An 18364-nucleotide genomic window follows, 5' to 3' on the forward strand; every position below is an offset into this window, starting at 1 on the left:
CTCTAATTGGTTGGCCTTCGATCAGGCTCTTGAAAACAACAAATCTCGCAGGACCAAAAATCAATATCCAGAGGAATGGTCTTCAAAAATTGTGAATCAGACTCTAGAAAAAATAATAAGTGGCGGTAAAGACCAATTAAGAACAACACCAAAAGAGCATCAAAAAAGCAAGACTAAATCTAATGATAAGCCAACTATTTTTCTACAATACAGAGGCAACCTCACTCAAAACTTCGCAAGCAAATTGAAGAAACTATGCGAATTGCAAGTAGTTTTTACAACGCGAAAATTAAGATCGTGCCTCCCCACCCTGAAATCATCCTTTGATAGAGATCTGAAATCCCACGTGGTATATGAAATTAAATGTAATGGATGCGGATCCATCTATGTTGGGCAAACAAGCCGGCATGTTACCACAAGGATAACAGAACATCAAAAGAAGGATTCACAGGTGGGTCAACATCTAGTTGAATGTCGTGGCGCCACGAATGACATTGAATGGAGAATTGTGGACGCCTGTCGGTCAGTAGAAAAACTAATGATCATCGAAGCTATATATATCAGCAAGCTGAAGCCGGCACTAAACACACGCGACGAATATAGGGGGAGGGAACTCACGCTAAAATATTAGTTCAAATCATAATTTTGACTAAATGAGAATGCATAGGGCAAAAAACATTTTGTGCATGACAAAACGAAATTTGCAAAACCTCCACAAGAGGGATACTTATGGTTAGGGCAAATTCGGAATAACCCTAAAAATACAAGAACATGGACAAAATCGAAAAATCCGGAATAGGAATGTTTTTAAGTAAATTGATAACAGATGTAAATATGTGTTGTAAATAGGCTAAATATTGTATATAAGGAAAAATTTTCGATTGAATTTTTTAGAATGTTTCCTAGAATTGTTTTAATTGTCATCTCAGACAAATGTAAATACATATTCATTTTATCTTTTAACAATTTGTAAAACAGTTTTAACCTGACGATGAACGTAAAGTTCGAAAACGTTTGTTTTAAGTATTGGAAATAATTTCAATTTGACAAATTGGTTTCTTTTACATTAAATCAAAAAGGATTGCAGCCAATAATTGATGCACCCGACATTAACAAAGCATCAGGCATGACGGTCTTTCTATTCTTTAACCTTTCCAGTTCTTCCTGTAACCTTTCTATTCTTTAACTTTTCTATTCTTTAATCTTTCCAGTTCAAATATTCTTAAAAAGTGTGTATTCCCCAACTATTCGAAAACAAGCGAGGTTATCCCATTCCTCAAGGAAGGAGAGAGGAGTGAAATATATCGATACCCTCTGTGAGTGTCACACGTATATAAAAAAAAGTGTACTAAAAACCTTGGGTTTCAAGGTCAAAGATTTAGATTAAATTTTAATTTATTACTTGAATAATGACTGACACAATCTTGATAGGTGTCGACAAATTGAAATAGACAAAGTTCGGGCTTCGAGCAATACTAAAAATTGTGATATATCAAACAAGTGCTTTACGAACGCGGAGGTGGCTTTTCTTGAATTTACGTTGGGCAAGTCTGTGTATCTTTTGGTTTGTATATACAGTCGACCAAATACTAATGTACGTATCTTTATAAGTGAGTTAACCTCGTTTTTTGAGGAGAAAGTGCTGTTGTTCAAAAAAATACTTATTGCAGGCGATATCAATATTTCTATGCTACTATCAAACGATGCGTCAAGAAATTGAATCTCTTTTTTGGATGAATTTGGTTTGCAACAGCAAGTTAGTGTGCCTACTCACAGAAATGGTGGAATTTTAGACCAGGTCATTACATCCGAGGAGGTTGAAGTATCAGAACCTCTTATAAATTTTGTTACAAGCTCTGATCATGGAGTTGTGCACTTTGACCTTTTGCAAAAACACGAGAATTTAGCCGTAAAGAAGGCGTCGTGCAGGAAATGGCAAAATTTTGACGTGGTAGCCTTTGCAGAAGATATTGTTGCTCCCATTGACCGAGACAATCCTGAAAATGTTTGGAACAGTGTTTTAATGAACGAAATCAGTTATGGAGATTTAAAAAGAATTGTCAATTTAAAACTTTCTTACAAACTTTTTCGAACTCTGAGTTCATCGTCAGGTTATAAACAATACAAAATGCTAAAATGAAAAGCCAGAAAATAAAATGCAAATCACTAAAATAACTCATTCAGGGAAATTTAAAACGAAATTTTACATATCTACAATCTTATCTACAAAATTTTACATCTGAATATTTATACATTTTCGATTTGATGTAGCAGATGCATATCGACATGTTTTTTATTAAGAACCTACATAAATTGCTTTAAACTTACTTTAGTTTTGTTCAATTGTAAACTGAAATTTTCGTTTCATAACGTGTCTTACTTTCAAGTTGGATTTTCATCTCCAAACTAAAAAGCTCCAAACTAAGCTTTCAGTGTCAACTCTCGTGTTCGGTATTCGTTGCGCGTGTTGAGGGCTGGTTTCAGTGTTCTTATATAGAGCGCCTCTAGTGTCATTAATTTAGATTGGTTGCTGCATTGGTCTAATATCTTCCACTGGAAAGCTGATTTGTCACCGTTGCACTCGATTGCATGTGCTCCCATCGGTGAGTCCGCCTTGGCATGCTCTGCAACCCTTGTGGTAATATGAAGAAAAAAATTTGGGAACATAATCAATATCCTAGGCATTGGGTAGGGAATATTGTCAAGGATACAATTAACCAGCTGCGAATGAAAGAACCAAGAAAAGGTCATAGATATAACGCGGGTGTAAACGTCGAACAGCATGAAAAAACTGAGAAACAACAAATTGTATTACAGTACAGAGGCAACATCTCTAATGAATTTGTAAAGAAGCTCAACAAAATTCATCCTGTACAGACGGTTTTTATCACTCGGAAACTTAAAAGCTGTTTACCTAGCCTGAAGTCTAGCTTTGATAAGGATCTCAAATCCCACGTGGTTTATGAACTCACTTGTAATGGATGCAAATCCATCTATGTTGGGCAGACATGCCGACATATTACCACAAGGGTTGCATCAGTTATGTCGATAAGAACCATCCTTTAAAAAATAAATATGTGAGAAATCATACGTGTCCTTGCTTTTATGATGAGCTAAGAACCATGAAAAGATCCAGAAGAAAATTTGAGAGAGCTCAACGAAAGAATTCAAATTCCCAAGCCAAAAGCCGGTTTCTTAACTCAGTCTCGGAGTATTTTGAGCTGTTTACCAAAAAGAAAAGTGAATACCTCGAAAAATGTGTCGCTAGTAAAAATAAGCGTGTTAAGTATTCTATGCTGCAGCATCTCTTGGGAAAAAATAATTTTGTCCCGCCACAATCACTAGGGGAGCCTGAATGTCTAGCAAAGAAGTTTAGTGATTTCTTTCTTAAGAAAATAGAAGCGGTATTAGTTTCACTACCTATATCGAATGGCCTAGAATTGAATGAATCACATACAACAATCCTCGACAAATTTCAAGTTTTCACACGGAGCGATTTGCAATTACTTCTACCAAAAATTTCGAACAGTACGGCACCGAGTGATGTAATACCAAATAGGTTATGTAAAATTGTTTTGACAAATTATCGGGACTACTTCATTGCGTTAATCAATCTAACTCTTCAGACAGGATACTTTCCAAATCAAATCAAACAAGGAGTCGTGAGGCCGCTCATAAAGAAATCTAACCTTGATCCTGAATTGTTGTCGAGTTATCGCCCTGTGACAATCCAAGATTCTTGTCAAAAGTTGTTGAAAGAGTTGTTTTTGAGCAACTTAATTTTTATCTGGAACCCAATAATCTCATGAGTAAGTATCAGAGCGCTTATTGTTGCTCACATTCAACAGAAACGGCTTTGCTGAAAGCCTTTAATGAATTTCTTTGCTATCTAGACAAATCGCACTCCGTGATGTATATTGGGTTAGAATTGTCCGCAGCGTTTGATATTATTGATCCTCAATTTTTATTTGAAATACTAGCGAAGAGGATTGGTTTGCAATCGGTGGTATTACTGTTTATTCAAAATTATCTTTCGCATCGTTCGAAACAAGTTATCATAAATGGATGTCTTTCTGGTGACGTTAAAGTCAAGACGGATGTGCGACAAGGGTCGGTTGTTGGTCTTTTAATTTTTTCCTGTAAACATGCTGCCGTTAGAAGATAAGCTGGAAAGAACTGGGAATAAACTATCAATTCTACGCAGATGATACTGTTCTTTATTTTGTATTCGGTTCGACCCTCAGTCAATGCACGTTTGATGATATTCTAACCTCGATTCAACGTTGGTTTAGCAATGCAAAGTTGAAATTGAATGCGGATAAGAGTGAGTATATGATTATTCGCAAATGTTAAATTGTCAAACATGGTTCTTTACGTCTGCTTAAAGATGGTGCCTACACTGAACAGGTAAAAGTTCTAGGTTGCTATGTTGATTGTCAACTTACTCTGCAACGACGCGTCAACTTTGTTTGTTCGAATTCATTTTATTGTCTCCGTAAAGTGTGGTCAATTCGCGATCAAGTTAAAACATCAGTCTTAACTGAGTTGATTAGGGTTTTAGTGTTTTCACGTGTCGACTACTGTAATTCTTTTTATTATGGAATGCCAAACTTTTTGTTAGCAAAACTACAGCGAATAATGAACTCTGCCGCGCGTTTGATTTTTCGACTGTCACCATCAACACCTACCTCGTCGTACCTGAAGCAGCTGCACTGGTTGCCAATTAGGCAGCGCATTGTGTTCAAAATCCTACTGTATGCGCATCGTTTTATACATCAGCCTGGCAAACTCCCACTATATGTATCGGAACTAATGAAACGAAACACAATGGTTACGAGGTCTCACTATTTTTACAATCTACTTGTTCCCAAAATTCGCTCTACCTTTGGAAGACGTTCTTTCTCGCATGTTGTCGCTGTTGAGTGGAATAAACTCTCATTTGATTTGAAAATGATACCATCTGAAACTTTATTCAGGCGAAAACTCATAACTTATCTGTTTTAATTTGCCTGCACTGTTGAGACTTTAAATGGTGCTTAAACCAATAATATTATTATTAATAGTAATAATAATAATAATAATAATAATAATAATAATAATAATAATAATAATAATAATAATAATAATAATAATAATAATAATAATAATAATAATAATAATAATAATAATAATAATAATACTAAGAATAATAATAATTGTCGAGAAGGATGTTTGAGAATGCGAATTGTCTAGAGATTTGTGGGTTCAATGTGTTCCTAACTGGGTTTGACCAAACCAGTTGGTTATCTATTTCTGATGTATTGTGTAAAGGTGAAGATGTGGATGATCTGTCTAGTTCCTGACTCATAGGAATAATCTGTCCTTATTGTAATAAAACACTGTAGTGCAATAATACTCAATTGGCCACGATGCGACTGTTTTCTATCGCTATAGTTTATCGTCTGCACTTTCTTAATGTGTGATTAACACGTTTCTATGTTTAATAGAACAGGTTGCTGCAAAAGAGCAACTAACACCAATTGGTATATATTTACAAAGACAGTAATTAAATAACATATGCATAGAGTGTTTATAGGTAAATAATTTAGTACTTGGTTACAAAGTTTCTAGATACTGTAAGCTCCAGTATCACACTTCCCCTTCTCTGGAATGAAACAGTGTTTCACAATGTTTCATTCAGTGCCTCTATGTCAGCTGAGTTTATGTCAGATATTTCGCTTGTTGGGGATAGTGGAGGTGTACAGTATTCCTGTGATGTCGTGCTACTATTGTACGACTTTTGTGATGTGGGCTCGGTCTTTTCAATTGCTTGTTCTTCCGGGCTTGCATCTTTTGTATTATTGTTGTTTTCTGATACCAATTGGTCTGAGTTGTTGTTATTATTTTCCCGTTGTATTTCCTTGCCAGTTGGTAGTGGAAATTCTTTCCTCGTGTCCTTGTTGTTTGTCTCTGTGTTGACTAATTCTTGTGGTGCAGGCAGTATTGAGATAATGTTCGCTTGATCTCTTTCTAATCTGGCTTGTTCTTTTTGTAGGATGGTTGTGATTTCGTGTTGTTCGTTAGTTTTGTTCTCTGTGTCGAGGAATGTCACTTTTGAGTTGTTGAAGTTTGCTGTATTGTCATTTAATCTCTGTATTTTTTCGACTGTTTTATCGATTTTTGGAGTTGATTTAGTTGATTTGAAGTCGTGGTTGTTGGTTACTTCGTTGATATCAATTTTTCTATCGAAGTGTACTGGTGGGCTGTTCGGCGATGTGATCATAAATTCTTTCGGGTCGCTTGATGCGAATATAGTTTGGGGTGATTCGTTTTCTACGAATTGGTAAGTGATTGTACTTGGTGATTGTTGTAGTGCATTCGTGTCTACTTGTATAAATGATCTGTTTTGTTCGTGTTCTTGTGTGCTTTGTAATGCCATCATTTTCGAACGTTGCTTGAATGTTTCTCCTGGGTTGACTTTGGGGGATCGCGGTCGTTTTTTGGAATCGCCCTGTTTTGGTCGATACTGTTTCTTGGTTGTTGTCGGGCTTTTATTCTTTTGTTGCTGTTTACGCTGATTTTGGCTTGCTACTTGACGAACTTTGGCTGGGCTCCAGTTGGTTGGTTCTGCTCTTTGACGTGTGTTCCTGGGATTTGTTTGTTGGATTCTGTGTTCACCAGTTGGTGGGGTCATCTTTGTTACTTTCTGTTGTTTTGCTTCTTCTAAACAAAATTTCTTAATTTTTTCTTGGTTTCTTTTGTATTCACCAACTGTCTTACATGCTACCATATGTATTAGTCTTGGTTTTTGTTGTTCCTCTATTGTTTCTCTGATAGGTTTTTGTTCGTTTACTATAGCAAGATGATTTTTTCTTATTACGGTGTTTTTTCTAAGTGGTGTGTCTATGGTTATTGTATGTGGTGAGTAATTAGTGATGGTGCCGTCCTCTATTATGTTCCATTGTGGTACCAGTGTATTACGAGGTTCTTTTGTTTTTCTTGCCAGTGATTTTCGTGCGACGTTTTTTCGTGTTTTTATGTATTTTGTAGTTTTATCACCTATCGTGAAGTGAATTTCAGATGGATATATCTTACGTGGTGACTTTGTTGTTCTGGAGGTTGGTGCTAGTGGTACATTTTCTGAGTCGTCGCTTGAAGTTACTTCTACCAGTTGGTGACTGCCTGTTGGTGTTAGGTTTGTGGGTGTAGGCGGTTGAGTCTCTTCGTTATCATTGTCACTTCGGTATCTGATGTCGAGTTCTTGTTCCGAATCACCATCTCGTCGCCAGATCTCCTCCATGGTGAGGGCATTCTGCTTTAGCACTTTCTTGTCTAAACAGTAGTTTGTTAGGTTTTTGTAAGAGAGGTTTTTGTGTGATGCTTTTGTTGTGATGTTCGATATTTCAGTGTTTGGTTTTCTTCCGAAGTGGGCTTCAAACGGTGATAGTTTTGTTGTAGTGTTGGGTATTAATCTGATGTTTTCTATGATATTCGCTAACCTGTTGGTTAGTGTTGTGTTAGACCAGTTTGGGTCTATATCTAATACCGCTAATCTTCTTTTTATTGTTTGGATTAATCTTTCTACCATACCTGTGCCCCTATGGTCACCAGCTGGTGCTAGTATAAGTTTTATGTTTTTATTTTTGCAAAATATGTCGAATTCTTTTGCTTTAAATGCTTGTGCTTGGTCACATCTAATTGATCGTGGAATTCCGTGCACTTTACAGTAGCTTTCGAGATATTCTATGGCTGTGTTTGTGTCACAATTGTTGAATATTTCTGCATGTGGGTATCTCGATAGTCTATCTACTGTTACTAAAATATAGTTATTATGTGTGTTATTCTTAAATGGAATTGGACCTGCAAAGTCCATTTGTATTTCTTCATTGGGTTCTGCTAGTGTTGGTAGTGAGCCTAAATTGGTTCTTGCAATTATTGGTTTTAAATTTTTACCTTTTTCAATGCAATGTTTGCAGCTTTGTGCCTGTGCGACGATCTCGCTATGAATGTGTGGATACCATATTAATTTCGCAAGGGCCAACATGCCCGCTTGTCCTGGGTGTTTGCTGTGAACTGTTTGTAGGACCATCGGTCGTAATTTGGCTGGAATAACTAGACGGTTGTCATATAAAAGGCAACCCGATGGTGTAACGGAAAGGTCGCGGTGAATTTTGTAAAATATGGGATTTGTTTTCTTCACTGAAAGCCAATCTTGTTTTTCTACGAGGTCGATAATTGGACCTAGGTCCTTTTTTGAGTTTTCTGCTATAAATTCCTCGTTAAATACTTTCATGAGATTAAATCTATAATCGGGTGTTGGTTTGTCATCTATAGCTTTAAATAATTCTTCGTGTTTATCAGGGATGAGGGGAAGTAGGCCTTTGCCTTTATTAGAATCGATATCGGTTTGTGTGCTATTGTCACGCACATTTTTGTTAGGAATTTGTATCTCCATTGGAGTTTTAATTTTGTTTGGGCCACGAAATCGTTTGTTTATTGGAATTTCGAATGTGTTTAATTTTGGACGAGCGCGAGTTGTAATTGCGATTAATTTTGGTTTGATTTTTGTTAACAGAGAGTGAGAAAGAAGCGACTTACTTTTAGAATTACTATGGCAAGAAGCGTTTTCTTTTGTGTGTGTGTTTTCTTTAGCATGGTTGACGTCATTTCGTTCATTTTGAATTGAGCTCTCTGATTGATTTGAATTACCAGTTGGTTTATTTGAACCAAATGAATTTATGCTTTGTTTTGAAATTGCATGCTTCATTTCCTCTATTAGGTTTATTACAAACTTTTCGTCGTCCTCGTTAGTTGATGATGGTGCGCCGGATGGGTTTCTACTCAAGTAATCTGCGAAGCCCATATTTTTCCCCGGTATATGTTCTATTGTAAAATTAAAAGGAAGTAGTCTGTCTACCCATCTTGATAATCTGCTTAGGTATGTCTTGTTACCTCGATTATTTTTGAGTGCTGACAATAGTGCTTGATGGTCTGTTTGGAGAGTGAATTTATTTCCATATAGGTAGTATTTAAAATGCTCTAATGCCCAAACTATTGCTAACAGTTCGAGTTCGTTTGTGCTATATCTTTCTTCTAATCTGTTCAGGAACCTACTGGCGTATGCAACTGGTTTCCAAATTTGGCCGTGTCTTTGTTCCAGGCATGCGCCTAGGCCTTTTTTGCTTGCGTCGCTTTTTATTCTTGTGTCTTTGGTTATGTCAAAGTGTTTATTTTCTGTAATGTTTATTATTTGTTTTTTGATGTTTTCGAATGCTTCTGTGTGTTCATCCTTCCAGTCTAGTTTGTTTTGTGCTTTTGTATTGTTCTTTGATAACAGTGGTCTTAAAGGTTCAGATAATTCTGCTAGTCTTGGTGTGAATTTTATTAGGTGATGTATGCATCCCATGAATGATCTGAGTTGTTTTAATGTTTTTGGTGTTTCCAATTGGTTGATTGATTCGCACTTCTTTTTTGTAGGCGTTATACCAGTTGGTGTTATTTTATAGCCTAACCAAGTTATTTGTTTCTGTGCAAATTCACATTTTTGTAATTTTATTGCTAGGTTTTCTTTGTCCAATTGGTGTAATATTTTGTCAAGATGGGTGACCACATTTGTAGCAGGGTTCAATTTTACCAGTTGGTGGGGTTGGTAATATTGGTTGTTGTAGTGGGCGTTGGGTGAAGGATGTTCTTGGTTTATTTCTAATGTAGGATACTTGTGACCAGTTGGTGCTGCTGGAGTGTGCTCGCAAAATTTCCTGTTGGTTTGCCTGACCTCTTTCTCTATTGATTGCAAAGTTGAGTACTTGTTGTGGTGTTCTTACTTCTGATAACAAGTCCATTTGTATTGATGTGTTGTTCATGTTTGAAATAAAGAGGTCTTTTACTAGGTCTTCCTCTAAGTCTTTAAATTTGCATAGTGCTCCTGCTTCCCTTATTCTGCTATAGTATGTCTCGAGTGATTCATGTGATTGTTGCATGGATTTGAAGAATTTAAATCTGTCAAATGTGGTGTTTCTTGGGATAGTGAATGTCATGTTGAGTTCATGTGCGAGTTCATTTGTGGTGCATTTTTCTATTTGTGTGTGTGGATTTTTCTGGTGGTATGTTCTTCTCGCTTCCGCTCCAAGTGATAGATATATCAAGCTTTTTACTTTCGTGTCTGCTTCATCCCACGGTATTCTGTCGACCATTGCTCCTTTTCTCTCTATTGTCTTGCATTCATTTTCAAAATCAACTCTCCTTCTTTCGTTCCTCTGTTCTCTATTTCTTGCCTCATCTTCTGTCTCTCCTTCAAATTTTTCTTCATATGTTGGTAGTGTGGGGTAGAATAAGTCTGTGGGTTGTGGTTTCAATTTGAGTAACTTATCTACTTCAATGCTGTCGCGTGCCATTATCGCCATTTTTAGTGTTGAGAACCATTGTCTCCATTCTATTGTTGGTGTTGCGCCGGATTCCCAGAATGGGTTTACTCCTAAAGGAGTCCTGCTGACTGCGCCATGTCGAGAAGGATGTTTGAGAATGCGAATTGTCTAGAGATTTGTGGGTTCAATGTGTTCCTAACTGGGTTTGACCAAACCAGTTGGTTATCTATTTCTGATGTATTGTGTAAAGGTGAAGATGTGGATGATCTGTCTAGTTCCTGACTCATAGGAATAATCTGTTCTTATTGTAATAAAACACTGTAGTGCAATAATACTCAATTGGCCACGATGCGACTGTTTTCTATCGCTATAGTTTATCGTCTGCACTTTCTTAATGTGTGATTAACACGTTTCTATGTTTAACAGAACAGGTTGCTGCAAAAGAGCAACTAACACCAATTGGTATATATTTACAAAGACAGTAATTAAATAACATATGCATAGAGTGTTTATAGGTAATTAATTTAGTACTTGGTTACAAAGTTTCTAGATACTGTAAGCTCCAGTATCACAATAATAATAATAATAATAATAATAATAATAATAATAATAATAATAATAATAATAATATCAGTATTTACTTCGTTAAATTACCACGGTGACAGAACCGATGCTGGGTACGGACAAAACTGAGGATAAAACTCATTCATTGAACCCCAAACCTACCTTCAGAGTTAATCACTCAATTAGATCATTGGAAAAGCATTGGGAAAACTGAGCGGTGAGTGTGAGGCGCTAAGAGATAACCTAAAGGCGGCGGCAGCTAGAAATGCCGAACAAGAGCAGTCAATCAACTTACTTAAGCAGGAGTTGGCCGATCTTAAAGTTAATACTGATAAAAAGAGCGATGCCATGGAGAAAATGGAGAAAGAGAATGACCAATTGAGGTCAAAACTTCAGCAGTTGGAAAACTATAACAAGTACTTGGCGAGTGAGTGCCGAAGGAAAGCCACTCTAATCGATAGAAAAAAGCATTTTTTGACGAACGAGAAAGCCAAAACGAAGGCCACAGAAAAGTGTTTATTCGAGTTTGGAATAAAAATGTATTGAATCGGCGTGCGACATTGTACGAGATTTTGTTGGTATAAAGTTCTGCTTCAAAAGATCAGATCAAAAAACACTACCACAAAATGAGCTTGTTGACGCACCCTGATGCTGGTGGAGATGAATGGTTTTTCAAGACCATTAATCGAGCATACCAAATACTGATGAACGATAGGGCGCGAGAAGCGTACAACATTTTTGGGCTGGACGAGGCAGAGAAAGTTATGAATGACGAAAACTGATACCTAAACTTTTTACATAAAAAGTACAAATTTTTCGTATTTTAAAACGTTCATGCATCAAGAGCTGTAAAATTTGTTTGATTTGTATGAGAGTGAGTGGCACACTCTATTCTTATTGAGAGGGGGCAGTGTGAGTGTCAAACGTACATGAAAAAAAGGTGTACTAAAAACCTTGGGTTTCAAGGTCAAAGATTTAGATTAAATTTTAATTTATTGCTTGATTAATGACTAACACAATCTTGATAGGTGTCGACAAATTGCAATAGACAAAATTCGGGCTTCGAGCAATACTAACAATTGTGACATATCCGTATTAACTTGGTTAAATTACCACGGTGATAGAACCGATACTGGGCACGGACAAAACTGAGGATAAACTCATGACCATATCGTTAAAAATTTTTAAACAATATTGTTTAGGAGGGCAAATATTCAACCACAATGCTTCTTACCGGAGCCACAGACAACAGTATGTAGAATTAAATGATAAAAAATCCTAAAAATGCTGCGTAACGAGCGAGGTAGATTGAATTGTTGGAACACTGTTGTTCAATCTTTACTTATAAGACCCCACAAAAGGAATAAACGCCGATTATAAGGTGCTAGCTACAAGCCCGCTAATTGTAGACCATAGCATACAGCAAATAGACACTAGGTGGAATCAAAAATCAGTACTAGACTAAAATAAAAAAAATGCACTCTCGCTAACTTTAAAAGCTCACTTGAAGCCAAAATTAACCAGAGAAATGAGTGAGGTGGATCTAAAGGAAAGCACCGTATTCTTGTCAACCCAATCGAAAATAAAAATGATAACATAGAAAAATGATGCAAAACCTTACTATAAGCGTTGTACTCACGACGTTGGAACATTTCAAGATTTTCTCTAATTAAAACCAAAGTGAAATACCATGAAGTTAAATAGTACAAATAGCTGTTTGCTGAAGTAAAATTGAGTTTTTAACAAAAAAAAATTTCAGAGCATATAAAATCATCAAGGAAATGCAATCAGGTGGATCTTCTCTTCCAGGCTACCAAATATTAGATTCGGCTTCTGCCACTCTCCACGTTTTTCGAAATGAACGACCTACTTTTATCTCACTTTAAAAAAAACGAAGATGCTCGATAATTTGCATTTGCATACATGGTTCCACCCCCGCTCAACAAATGTTTTGACTTAGTGGTCCACCAAATGAGAAGCACATGGAAAACCTTCAAAAAATCACCTAGTTTTCCAATAAAATCGGTGTAATTATAGAAAAAATTGCTTCAAGCTCTTGTCACAATACAATTGAAACTATAATTCACTAATAGGCCGATGTTGCTGCAATTGATGACAAAGAGACAAGACAAACAACAAACTCAAATACAAGAAAAGTGCAAAAATTACAACAAAAACTCAGGGTCTACCTATTTATAATAAAAAAAACTTGATGAAAAGCGAAAATAGAATCAATTTCAAAGTGTACTAAGCCAAATGTGTTGCATTTCATCAATAAAATATTTGGTCTTTCTTTACTGAGAAAAATTATCCAAAAGACAGAAAACAAAAAGGACGAAATTGTAAAATACCTTTAATCATTTCGAAAACAATTAAAGAGAAAGCCTTGAAAGAATTAGTAATGAACCGAAATTGTTCATTGGTTTCTTTAAAATTTTTTTTGAAAACCCATTCAGACCTGTCATTATTCAGAAAGCCATACCACTACAAAAAACTCTAGATACAGGCCGAAATCAAAGGTTCAGTTCACGAGGAAACGGTGTCGAAGCCTTCAACACCATAATCATTGCACAAAAGATTAAAAAAATTCAAAATAATGAATACTATCGCATTACTAGCACATTTTTAAGCGCCATTAAAGTGATATGTGGACAAAATAGTAAAACAGAATCTCAAAAGTTAACACTTGTCAAAAACTTAGTACATACTTTGTGAAACTTCTGCTACTCTCTATGTTTTTCGATATGACCGACAAAAAATTATCTCAATTTATATAAAAACAAAGAGTCGCGTAAAATTGCATTTGCTCACAATTGTCCTCAACACTCAACCAAATTTTTGACTTAGAGGTCCGGCAAATGAGAAGGGCATGGAAAAACTTCAAAGAATCATTTTTTGTTCCAAAAAAATTGGTGTAATATTTGGAAAAATTGCCTGAAGCACTTATCAGTATACAATCGAAAGTTCACCAAAGGGCCGATGTTGCTTGCAATTGAAGACATTAAGAAACAAGAAAAACAACAAAATCAAATACAAGAAAAGTGTAATAATTACGACAGAAACTCATTGTCTACTTAATTTTAATCAAAAAACTTGATGAAATGCGAAAATAGCATCAACTTAAAAGTGTAGTAAACCAAGTGATTTGCATTTCATTGAAACATATTTGGTCATTCTTTACTGAGGAAAATTATCGAAGAGACAGAAAACAAAAAAGACAAAATTGAGAAATAAGTTTAATCTTTTCGAAAACAATTAAAAAGAAAGTCTAGAAAGCAATTAGCAAGGAACTGAAATCTTTCATCGGTTCCTTAAAAAAGATTATACAAACCCATTGAGACCTGTCATTATTCAGAAAGCCATACTACTACAAAGAACTCCAGATGCAGGCAGAAATAAAAAATTGCAACTCAGTTTTGCGAGGAAACGGTGTCGAGGCCTTCAACATCAGAATCTTTGCACAAAAAGATGAAGAACAGACCAAATCTTAAATATATTCCGTTTCATTTTTTTAGTTCTAATAATGCGATATGTGACCTGTCATTAATGTGATGGTTGGACAAGACAGCAAAAGAGAACCTCATAAATTAGCAATTGCCCAAAAGTTAATAAAAATTTTATGAAAATTCTGCCATTCTCCATGTTTTTTGAAATGACCGAGCTACTGTTATCTCAATTTGGATAGAAAAAAGGCGCATTAATTTGCAATTGAATACAATGTACCGCCCCCGCTCACCCAAGATTTTGACTTAGCAGTCCGGCAAATGAGAACGACAGGGAAAACCTCTAAGAAATCATTTAGTGTTCCAAAAAAATCGGTGTAATTATCTAAAAATTTTCTTCAAGCTCTTGTCACTATACAATTGAAGCAATAGTTCACTATTGGGCCAATGTTGCCTGCAATTGAAGACAATAATAAAAAACACGGCAAATAACAAACTCAAATACAAGGAAAGTGTAATAATTAAGACAAAAACTCAGTGTCTACATATTTTTAATCAAAAAACTTGATGAAAAGCGAAAATAGCATCATCCTAAAGTGTACTATGCCAAATGATTTGCATTTTATCAGAAAACAGTTGGTTACTGTGAAAAACAACCAAAGACACAGAAAACAAAAAGGAGAATATTGAAAAATATGTTTAATCTTTTCGAAACCAGTTAAAATGAAAGTCCTGAAAGCAATTAGTAAGGAACTGAAATTGTTCATTGATTTCCTTGACAAACATTAAACAACCCATTGAGACCTTTCATTATTCGAAAGGCCATACCGCTACAAGGAACTCTAGATACAGGCAAAAATCAAAGATTCACTTCAGTTTTGCGAGGAAACGGTGTCGAAGCCTCCAATATCAGAATCCTTGCACAAAAGATAAAACAATTCAAAACAATGAATACAGTCAATTGCACATTTTTAAGCGCCATTAAAGTGATATTTGGACAAGATATCAAAACAAAAACCCAAAAATTTGCAATTGTCAAAAAGTTAATACAAATTCTATGAAACTTCTGCAATTCTCCATGTTTTTCTATATGACCGAGCTGCTATTATCTCAATCTAAGCAGAAAAAAAGAGGAGCTCTTATTTTCATTTGCGCACAATATTCCGTCAGCTTGTTCAAATTTTTGAATTAGTGGTCCTCCACAAAAGAAGGACAAGGAAAACCTTCAAAAAATCACTTACTGTTTCAAAAAGATCGGTGTAATTATTGAAAAATATTGCTTGAAGCTCTTATCACTATACAGTTGAAACTGTAATTTACTAAAACGCGAATGTTGCTTGCAATTGAAGACAATAGGTGACAAGACAGAAAACAAACTCAAATACAAAAAAATGCATTAATTACGACAAAACTCAAGGTCTAACTATTTTGAATCAAAAAATTTGGTGAAAAGTTAAAATAGCATCAACTCAAAATTATACATAACCAAATATTTTGCATTTCATCAAATAAAATATTTGTTCTTTTTTTACGGAGAAAAATCATCAAATAGACAGAAAACAAAAATGACAAAATTGAGAAATACGTTTAATCTTTTCGAAAGCAATTAAAAAGAAAGTCTTGAAAACAATTAGCAAGGAACTGAAGTCATTTATTGGTTTCTTTAAAAAACATTTACAAGCCTATTGAGACCTGTCATTATTCAGAAGGCCATACTGGTACAAAGAACTCCAGATACAGGCACAAATCAAAAATTCAACTAATTATTCCGAGGAAACGGTCTTGAAGCCTTCAACATCAGAATATTTGCTCAGAAAGATGGAAAATAATCTAAATACTGGATATAATAGGTTGCACATTTTTGAGCGCCATTAATGTGATATGTGACCTGCAATTTATGAGAAAAATTATCAAAGAGACAGAAAACAAAAAAAGACCAAATTGGAAAATGCATTTAATCTTTTCAAAAACAAATAAAATGAAAGCCTTGAAAGCAATTAGCAGGGAACTGAAATCGTTCCTTTGTTTTTGGAAAGCATTTATACAAAGCCATTGAGACCTGTAATTATTCAGAAGGTCATATGTTACAATGAACTCCAAATACAAGCAAAAATCAAAAGTTCACTTGAATTTTTAGGGGAAACGGTGTTCAAGCCTTCAACAACAGAATCTTTGCACAAAAGATAAAAAAATTCAAAATAATGAAAACAATCAGTTGAACATATTTAAGCGCCATTAATGTGATATGTGACCTGCCATCAATGCGATGGTTGTCTTGTCCCTGTACAATTGAATAAATAATTCAGTATTGGGCCGATGATGCCTGCAATTGATGACAATAGGAGACAAGACAACCAAAAAATTCAAATATATCCATAGTGTAATAATCACGAAAAAAACTCAGGTTCTACTTATTTTCAATCAAATAACTTGATGAAAAGCAAAAATAGCGTCAATTGGAAATTGTACCAAGCCAAATGATTTCCATTTCATCAAAAAAAAATTGGCCTTTCTTTTCTGAAAAAAATTATCAAATAGACCGAAAACAAAAAGCACAAAATTGAAAAATACGTTCAATTTTTTCAAAAACAATTAAAAAGAAAGTCTTGAAAGCAATTAGCAAGGAACTGAAATCGTTCACTGGTTTCTGTATAAAAACTTTATACAAACCCACTGAGACCTGTCATTTTTCAGCAGGCGATACTACTACAAACAACTCCAGATACAGGCAGAAATCAAAAATTCACTTCAATTTTTAGGAGAAACGGTGTCGAAGCCTTCAACATCAGAATCTTTGCACAAAAGATGAAAAAATTCAAAATAATGAATACAATCGGTTGCACATTTTTATGTGCCATTAATGTAATATGTGACTTGCCATTAATGCGATGGTGGTCTTGTCCCTGTACAATTGAATAAATAATTCAGTATTGGGCCGATGATGCCTGCAATTGATGACAATAGGAGACAAGACAACCAAAAAATTCAAATATATCCATTGTGTAATAATCACGAAAAAAACTCAGGTTCTACTTATTTTCAATCAAATAACTTGATGAAAAGCAAAAATAGCGTCAATTGGAAATTGTACCAAGCCAAATGATTTTCATTTCATCAAAAAAAATTGGCCTTTCTTTTCTGAAAACAATTATCAAAGAGACCGAAAACAAAAAGCACAAAATTGAAAAATACGTTCAATTTTTTCAAAAACAATTAAAAAGAAAGTCTTGAAAACAATTAGCAAGGAACTGAAATCGTTCATTGGTTTCTTTAAAAAACTTTATACAAACCCATTGAGACCTGTCATTTTTCAGCAGGCCATACTACTACAACGAACTCCAGATACAGGCAGAAATCAAAAACTCAACTCAGTTTTGCGAGGAAACTTTGTCGAAGACTTTAACATCAGAGTCTTTGCACAGAGAGATGAAAAATAATCTAAATATTGATGATAATCGTTTGTACAATTTAAGCTCCATTAATGTGATATATGACCTGCCATTTATGTAATGGTTGGGCAAGATATCAAAACAGAACCTCAAAAACTAGCAATTGTCAAAATGTTATTATAAATTTCATAACAATTTCTGCCATTCTCCATGTTTTTCTAATTTACCGACCTACTATTACCTCAATTTGAATAAAAACAAAGAGGAGCGTTAAATTGCATTCGCACACAATGTTCCGCCCCACTCAATCAAAATTTTGACTTAGTGGTCAACCAAATGAGAACGACATGAGAAACATTCAAAGGATCACCTATTGTTCCAAAAAAATTTGTGTAGTTTTTGAAAAAACTGCCTAAAGCTCTTATCACTATACAATTGAAACAACAGTTCACCAAAGGGCCGATCTTCCCTGCAATTGAAGACAATAACAAACAAGATACAAAATCAAATACAAAAAATGTAATGATTACGACAAAAACTCAGGGTCTACCTATTTGTAATAAAAAACCTGATGAAAAGTGAAACTAGCATCAATTTGAAGTAATTTGTAAAAATCCAAATGATT

The sequence above is a fragment of the Convolutriloba macropyga genome, chromosome 11 (genome assembly GCF_964194025.1).
Source record: "Convolutriloba macropyga chromosome 11, txConMacr16.3, whole genome shotgun sequence".
Lineage (NCBI taxonomy): Eukaryota > Metazoa > Xenacoelomorpha > Acoela > Convolutidae > Convolutriloba > Convolutriloba macropyga.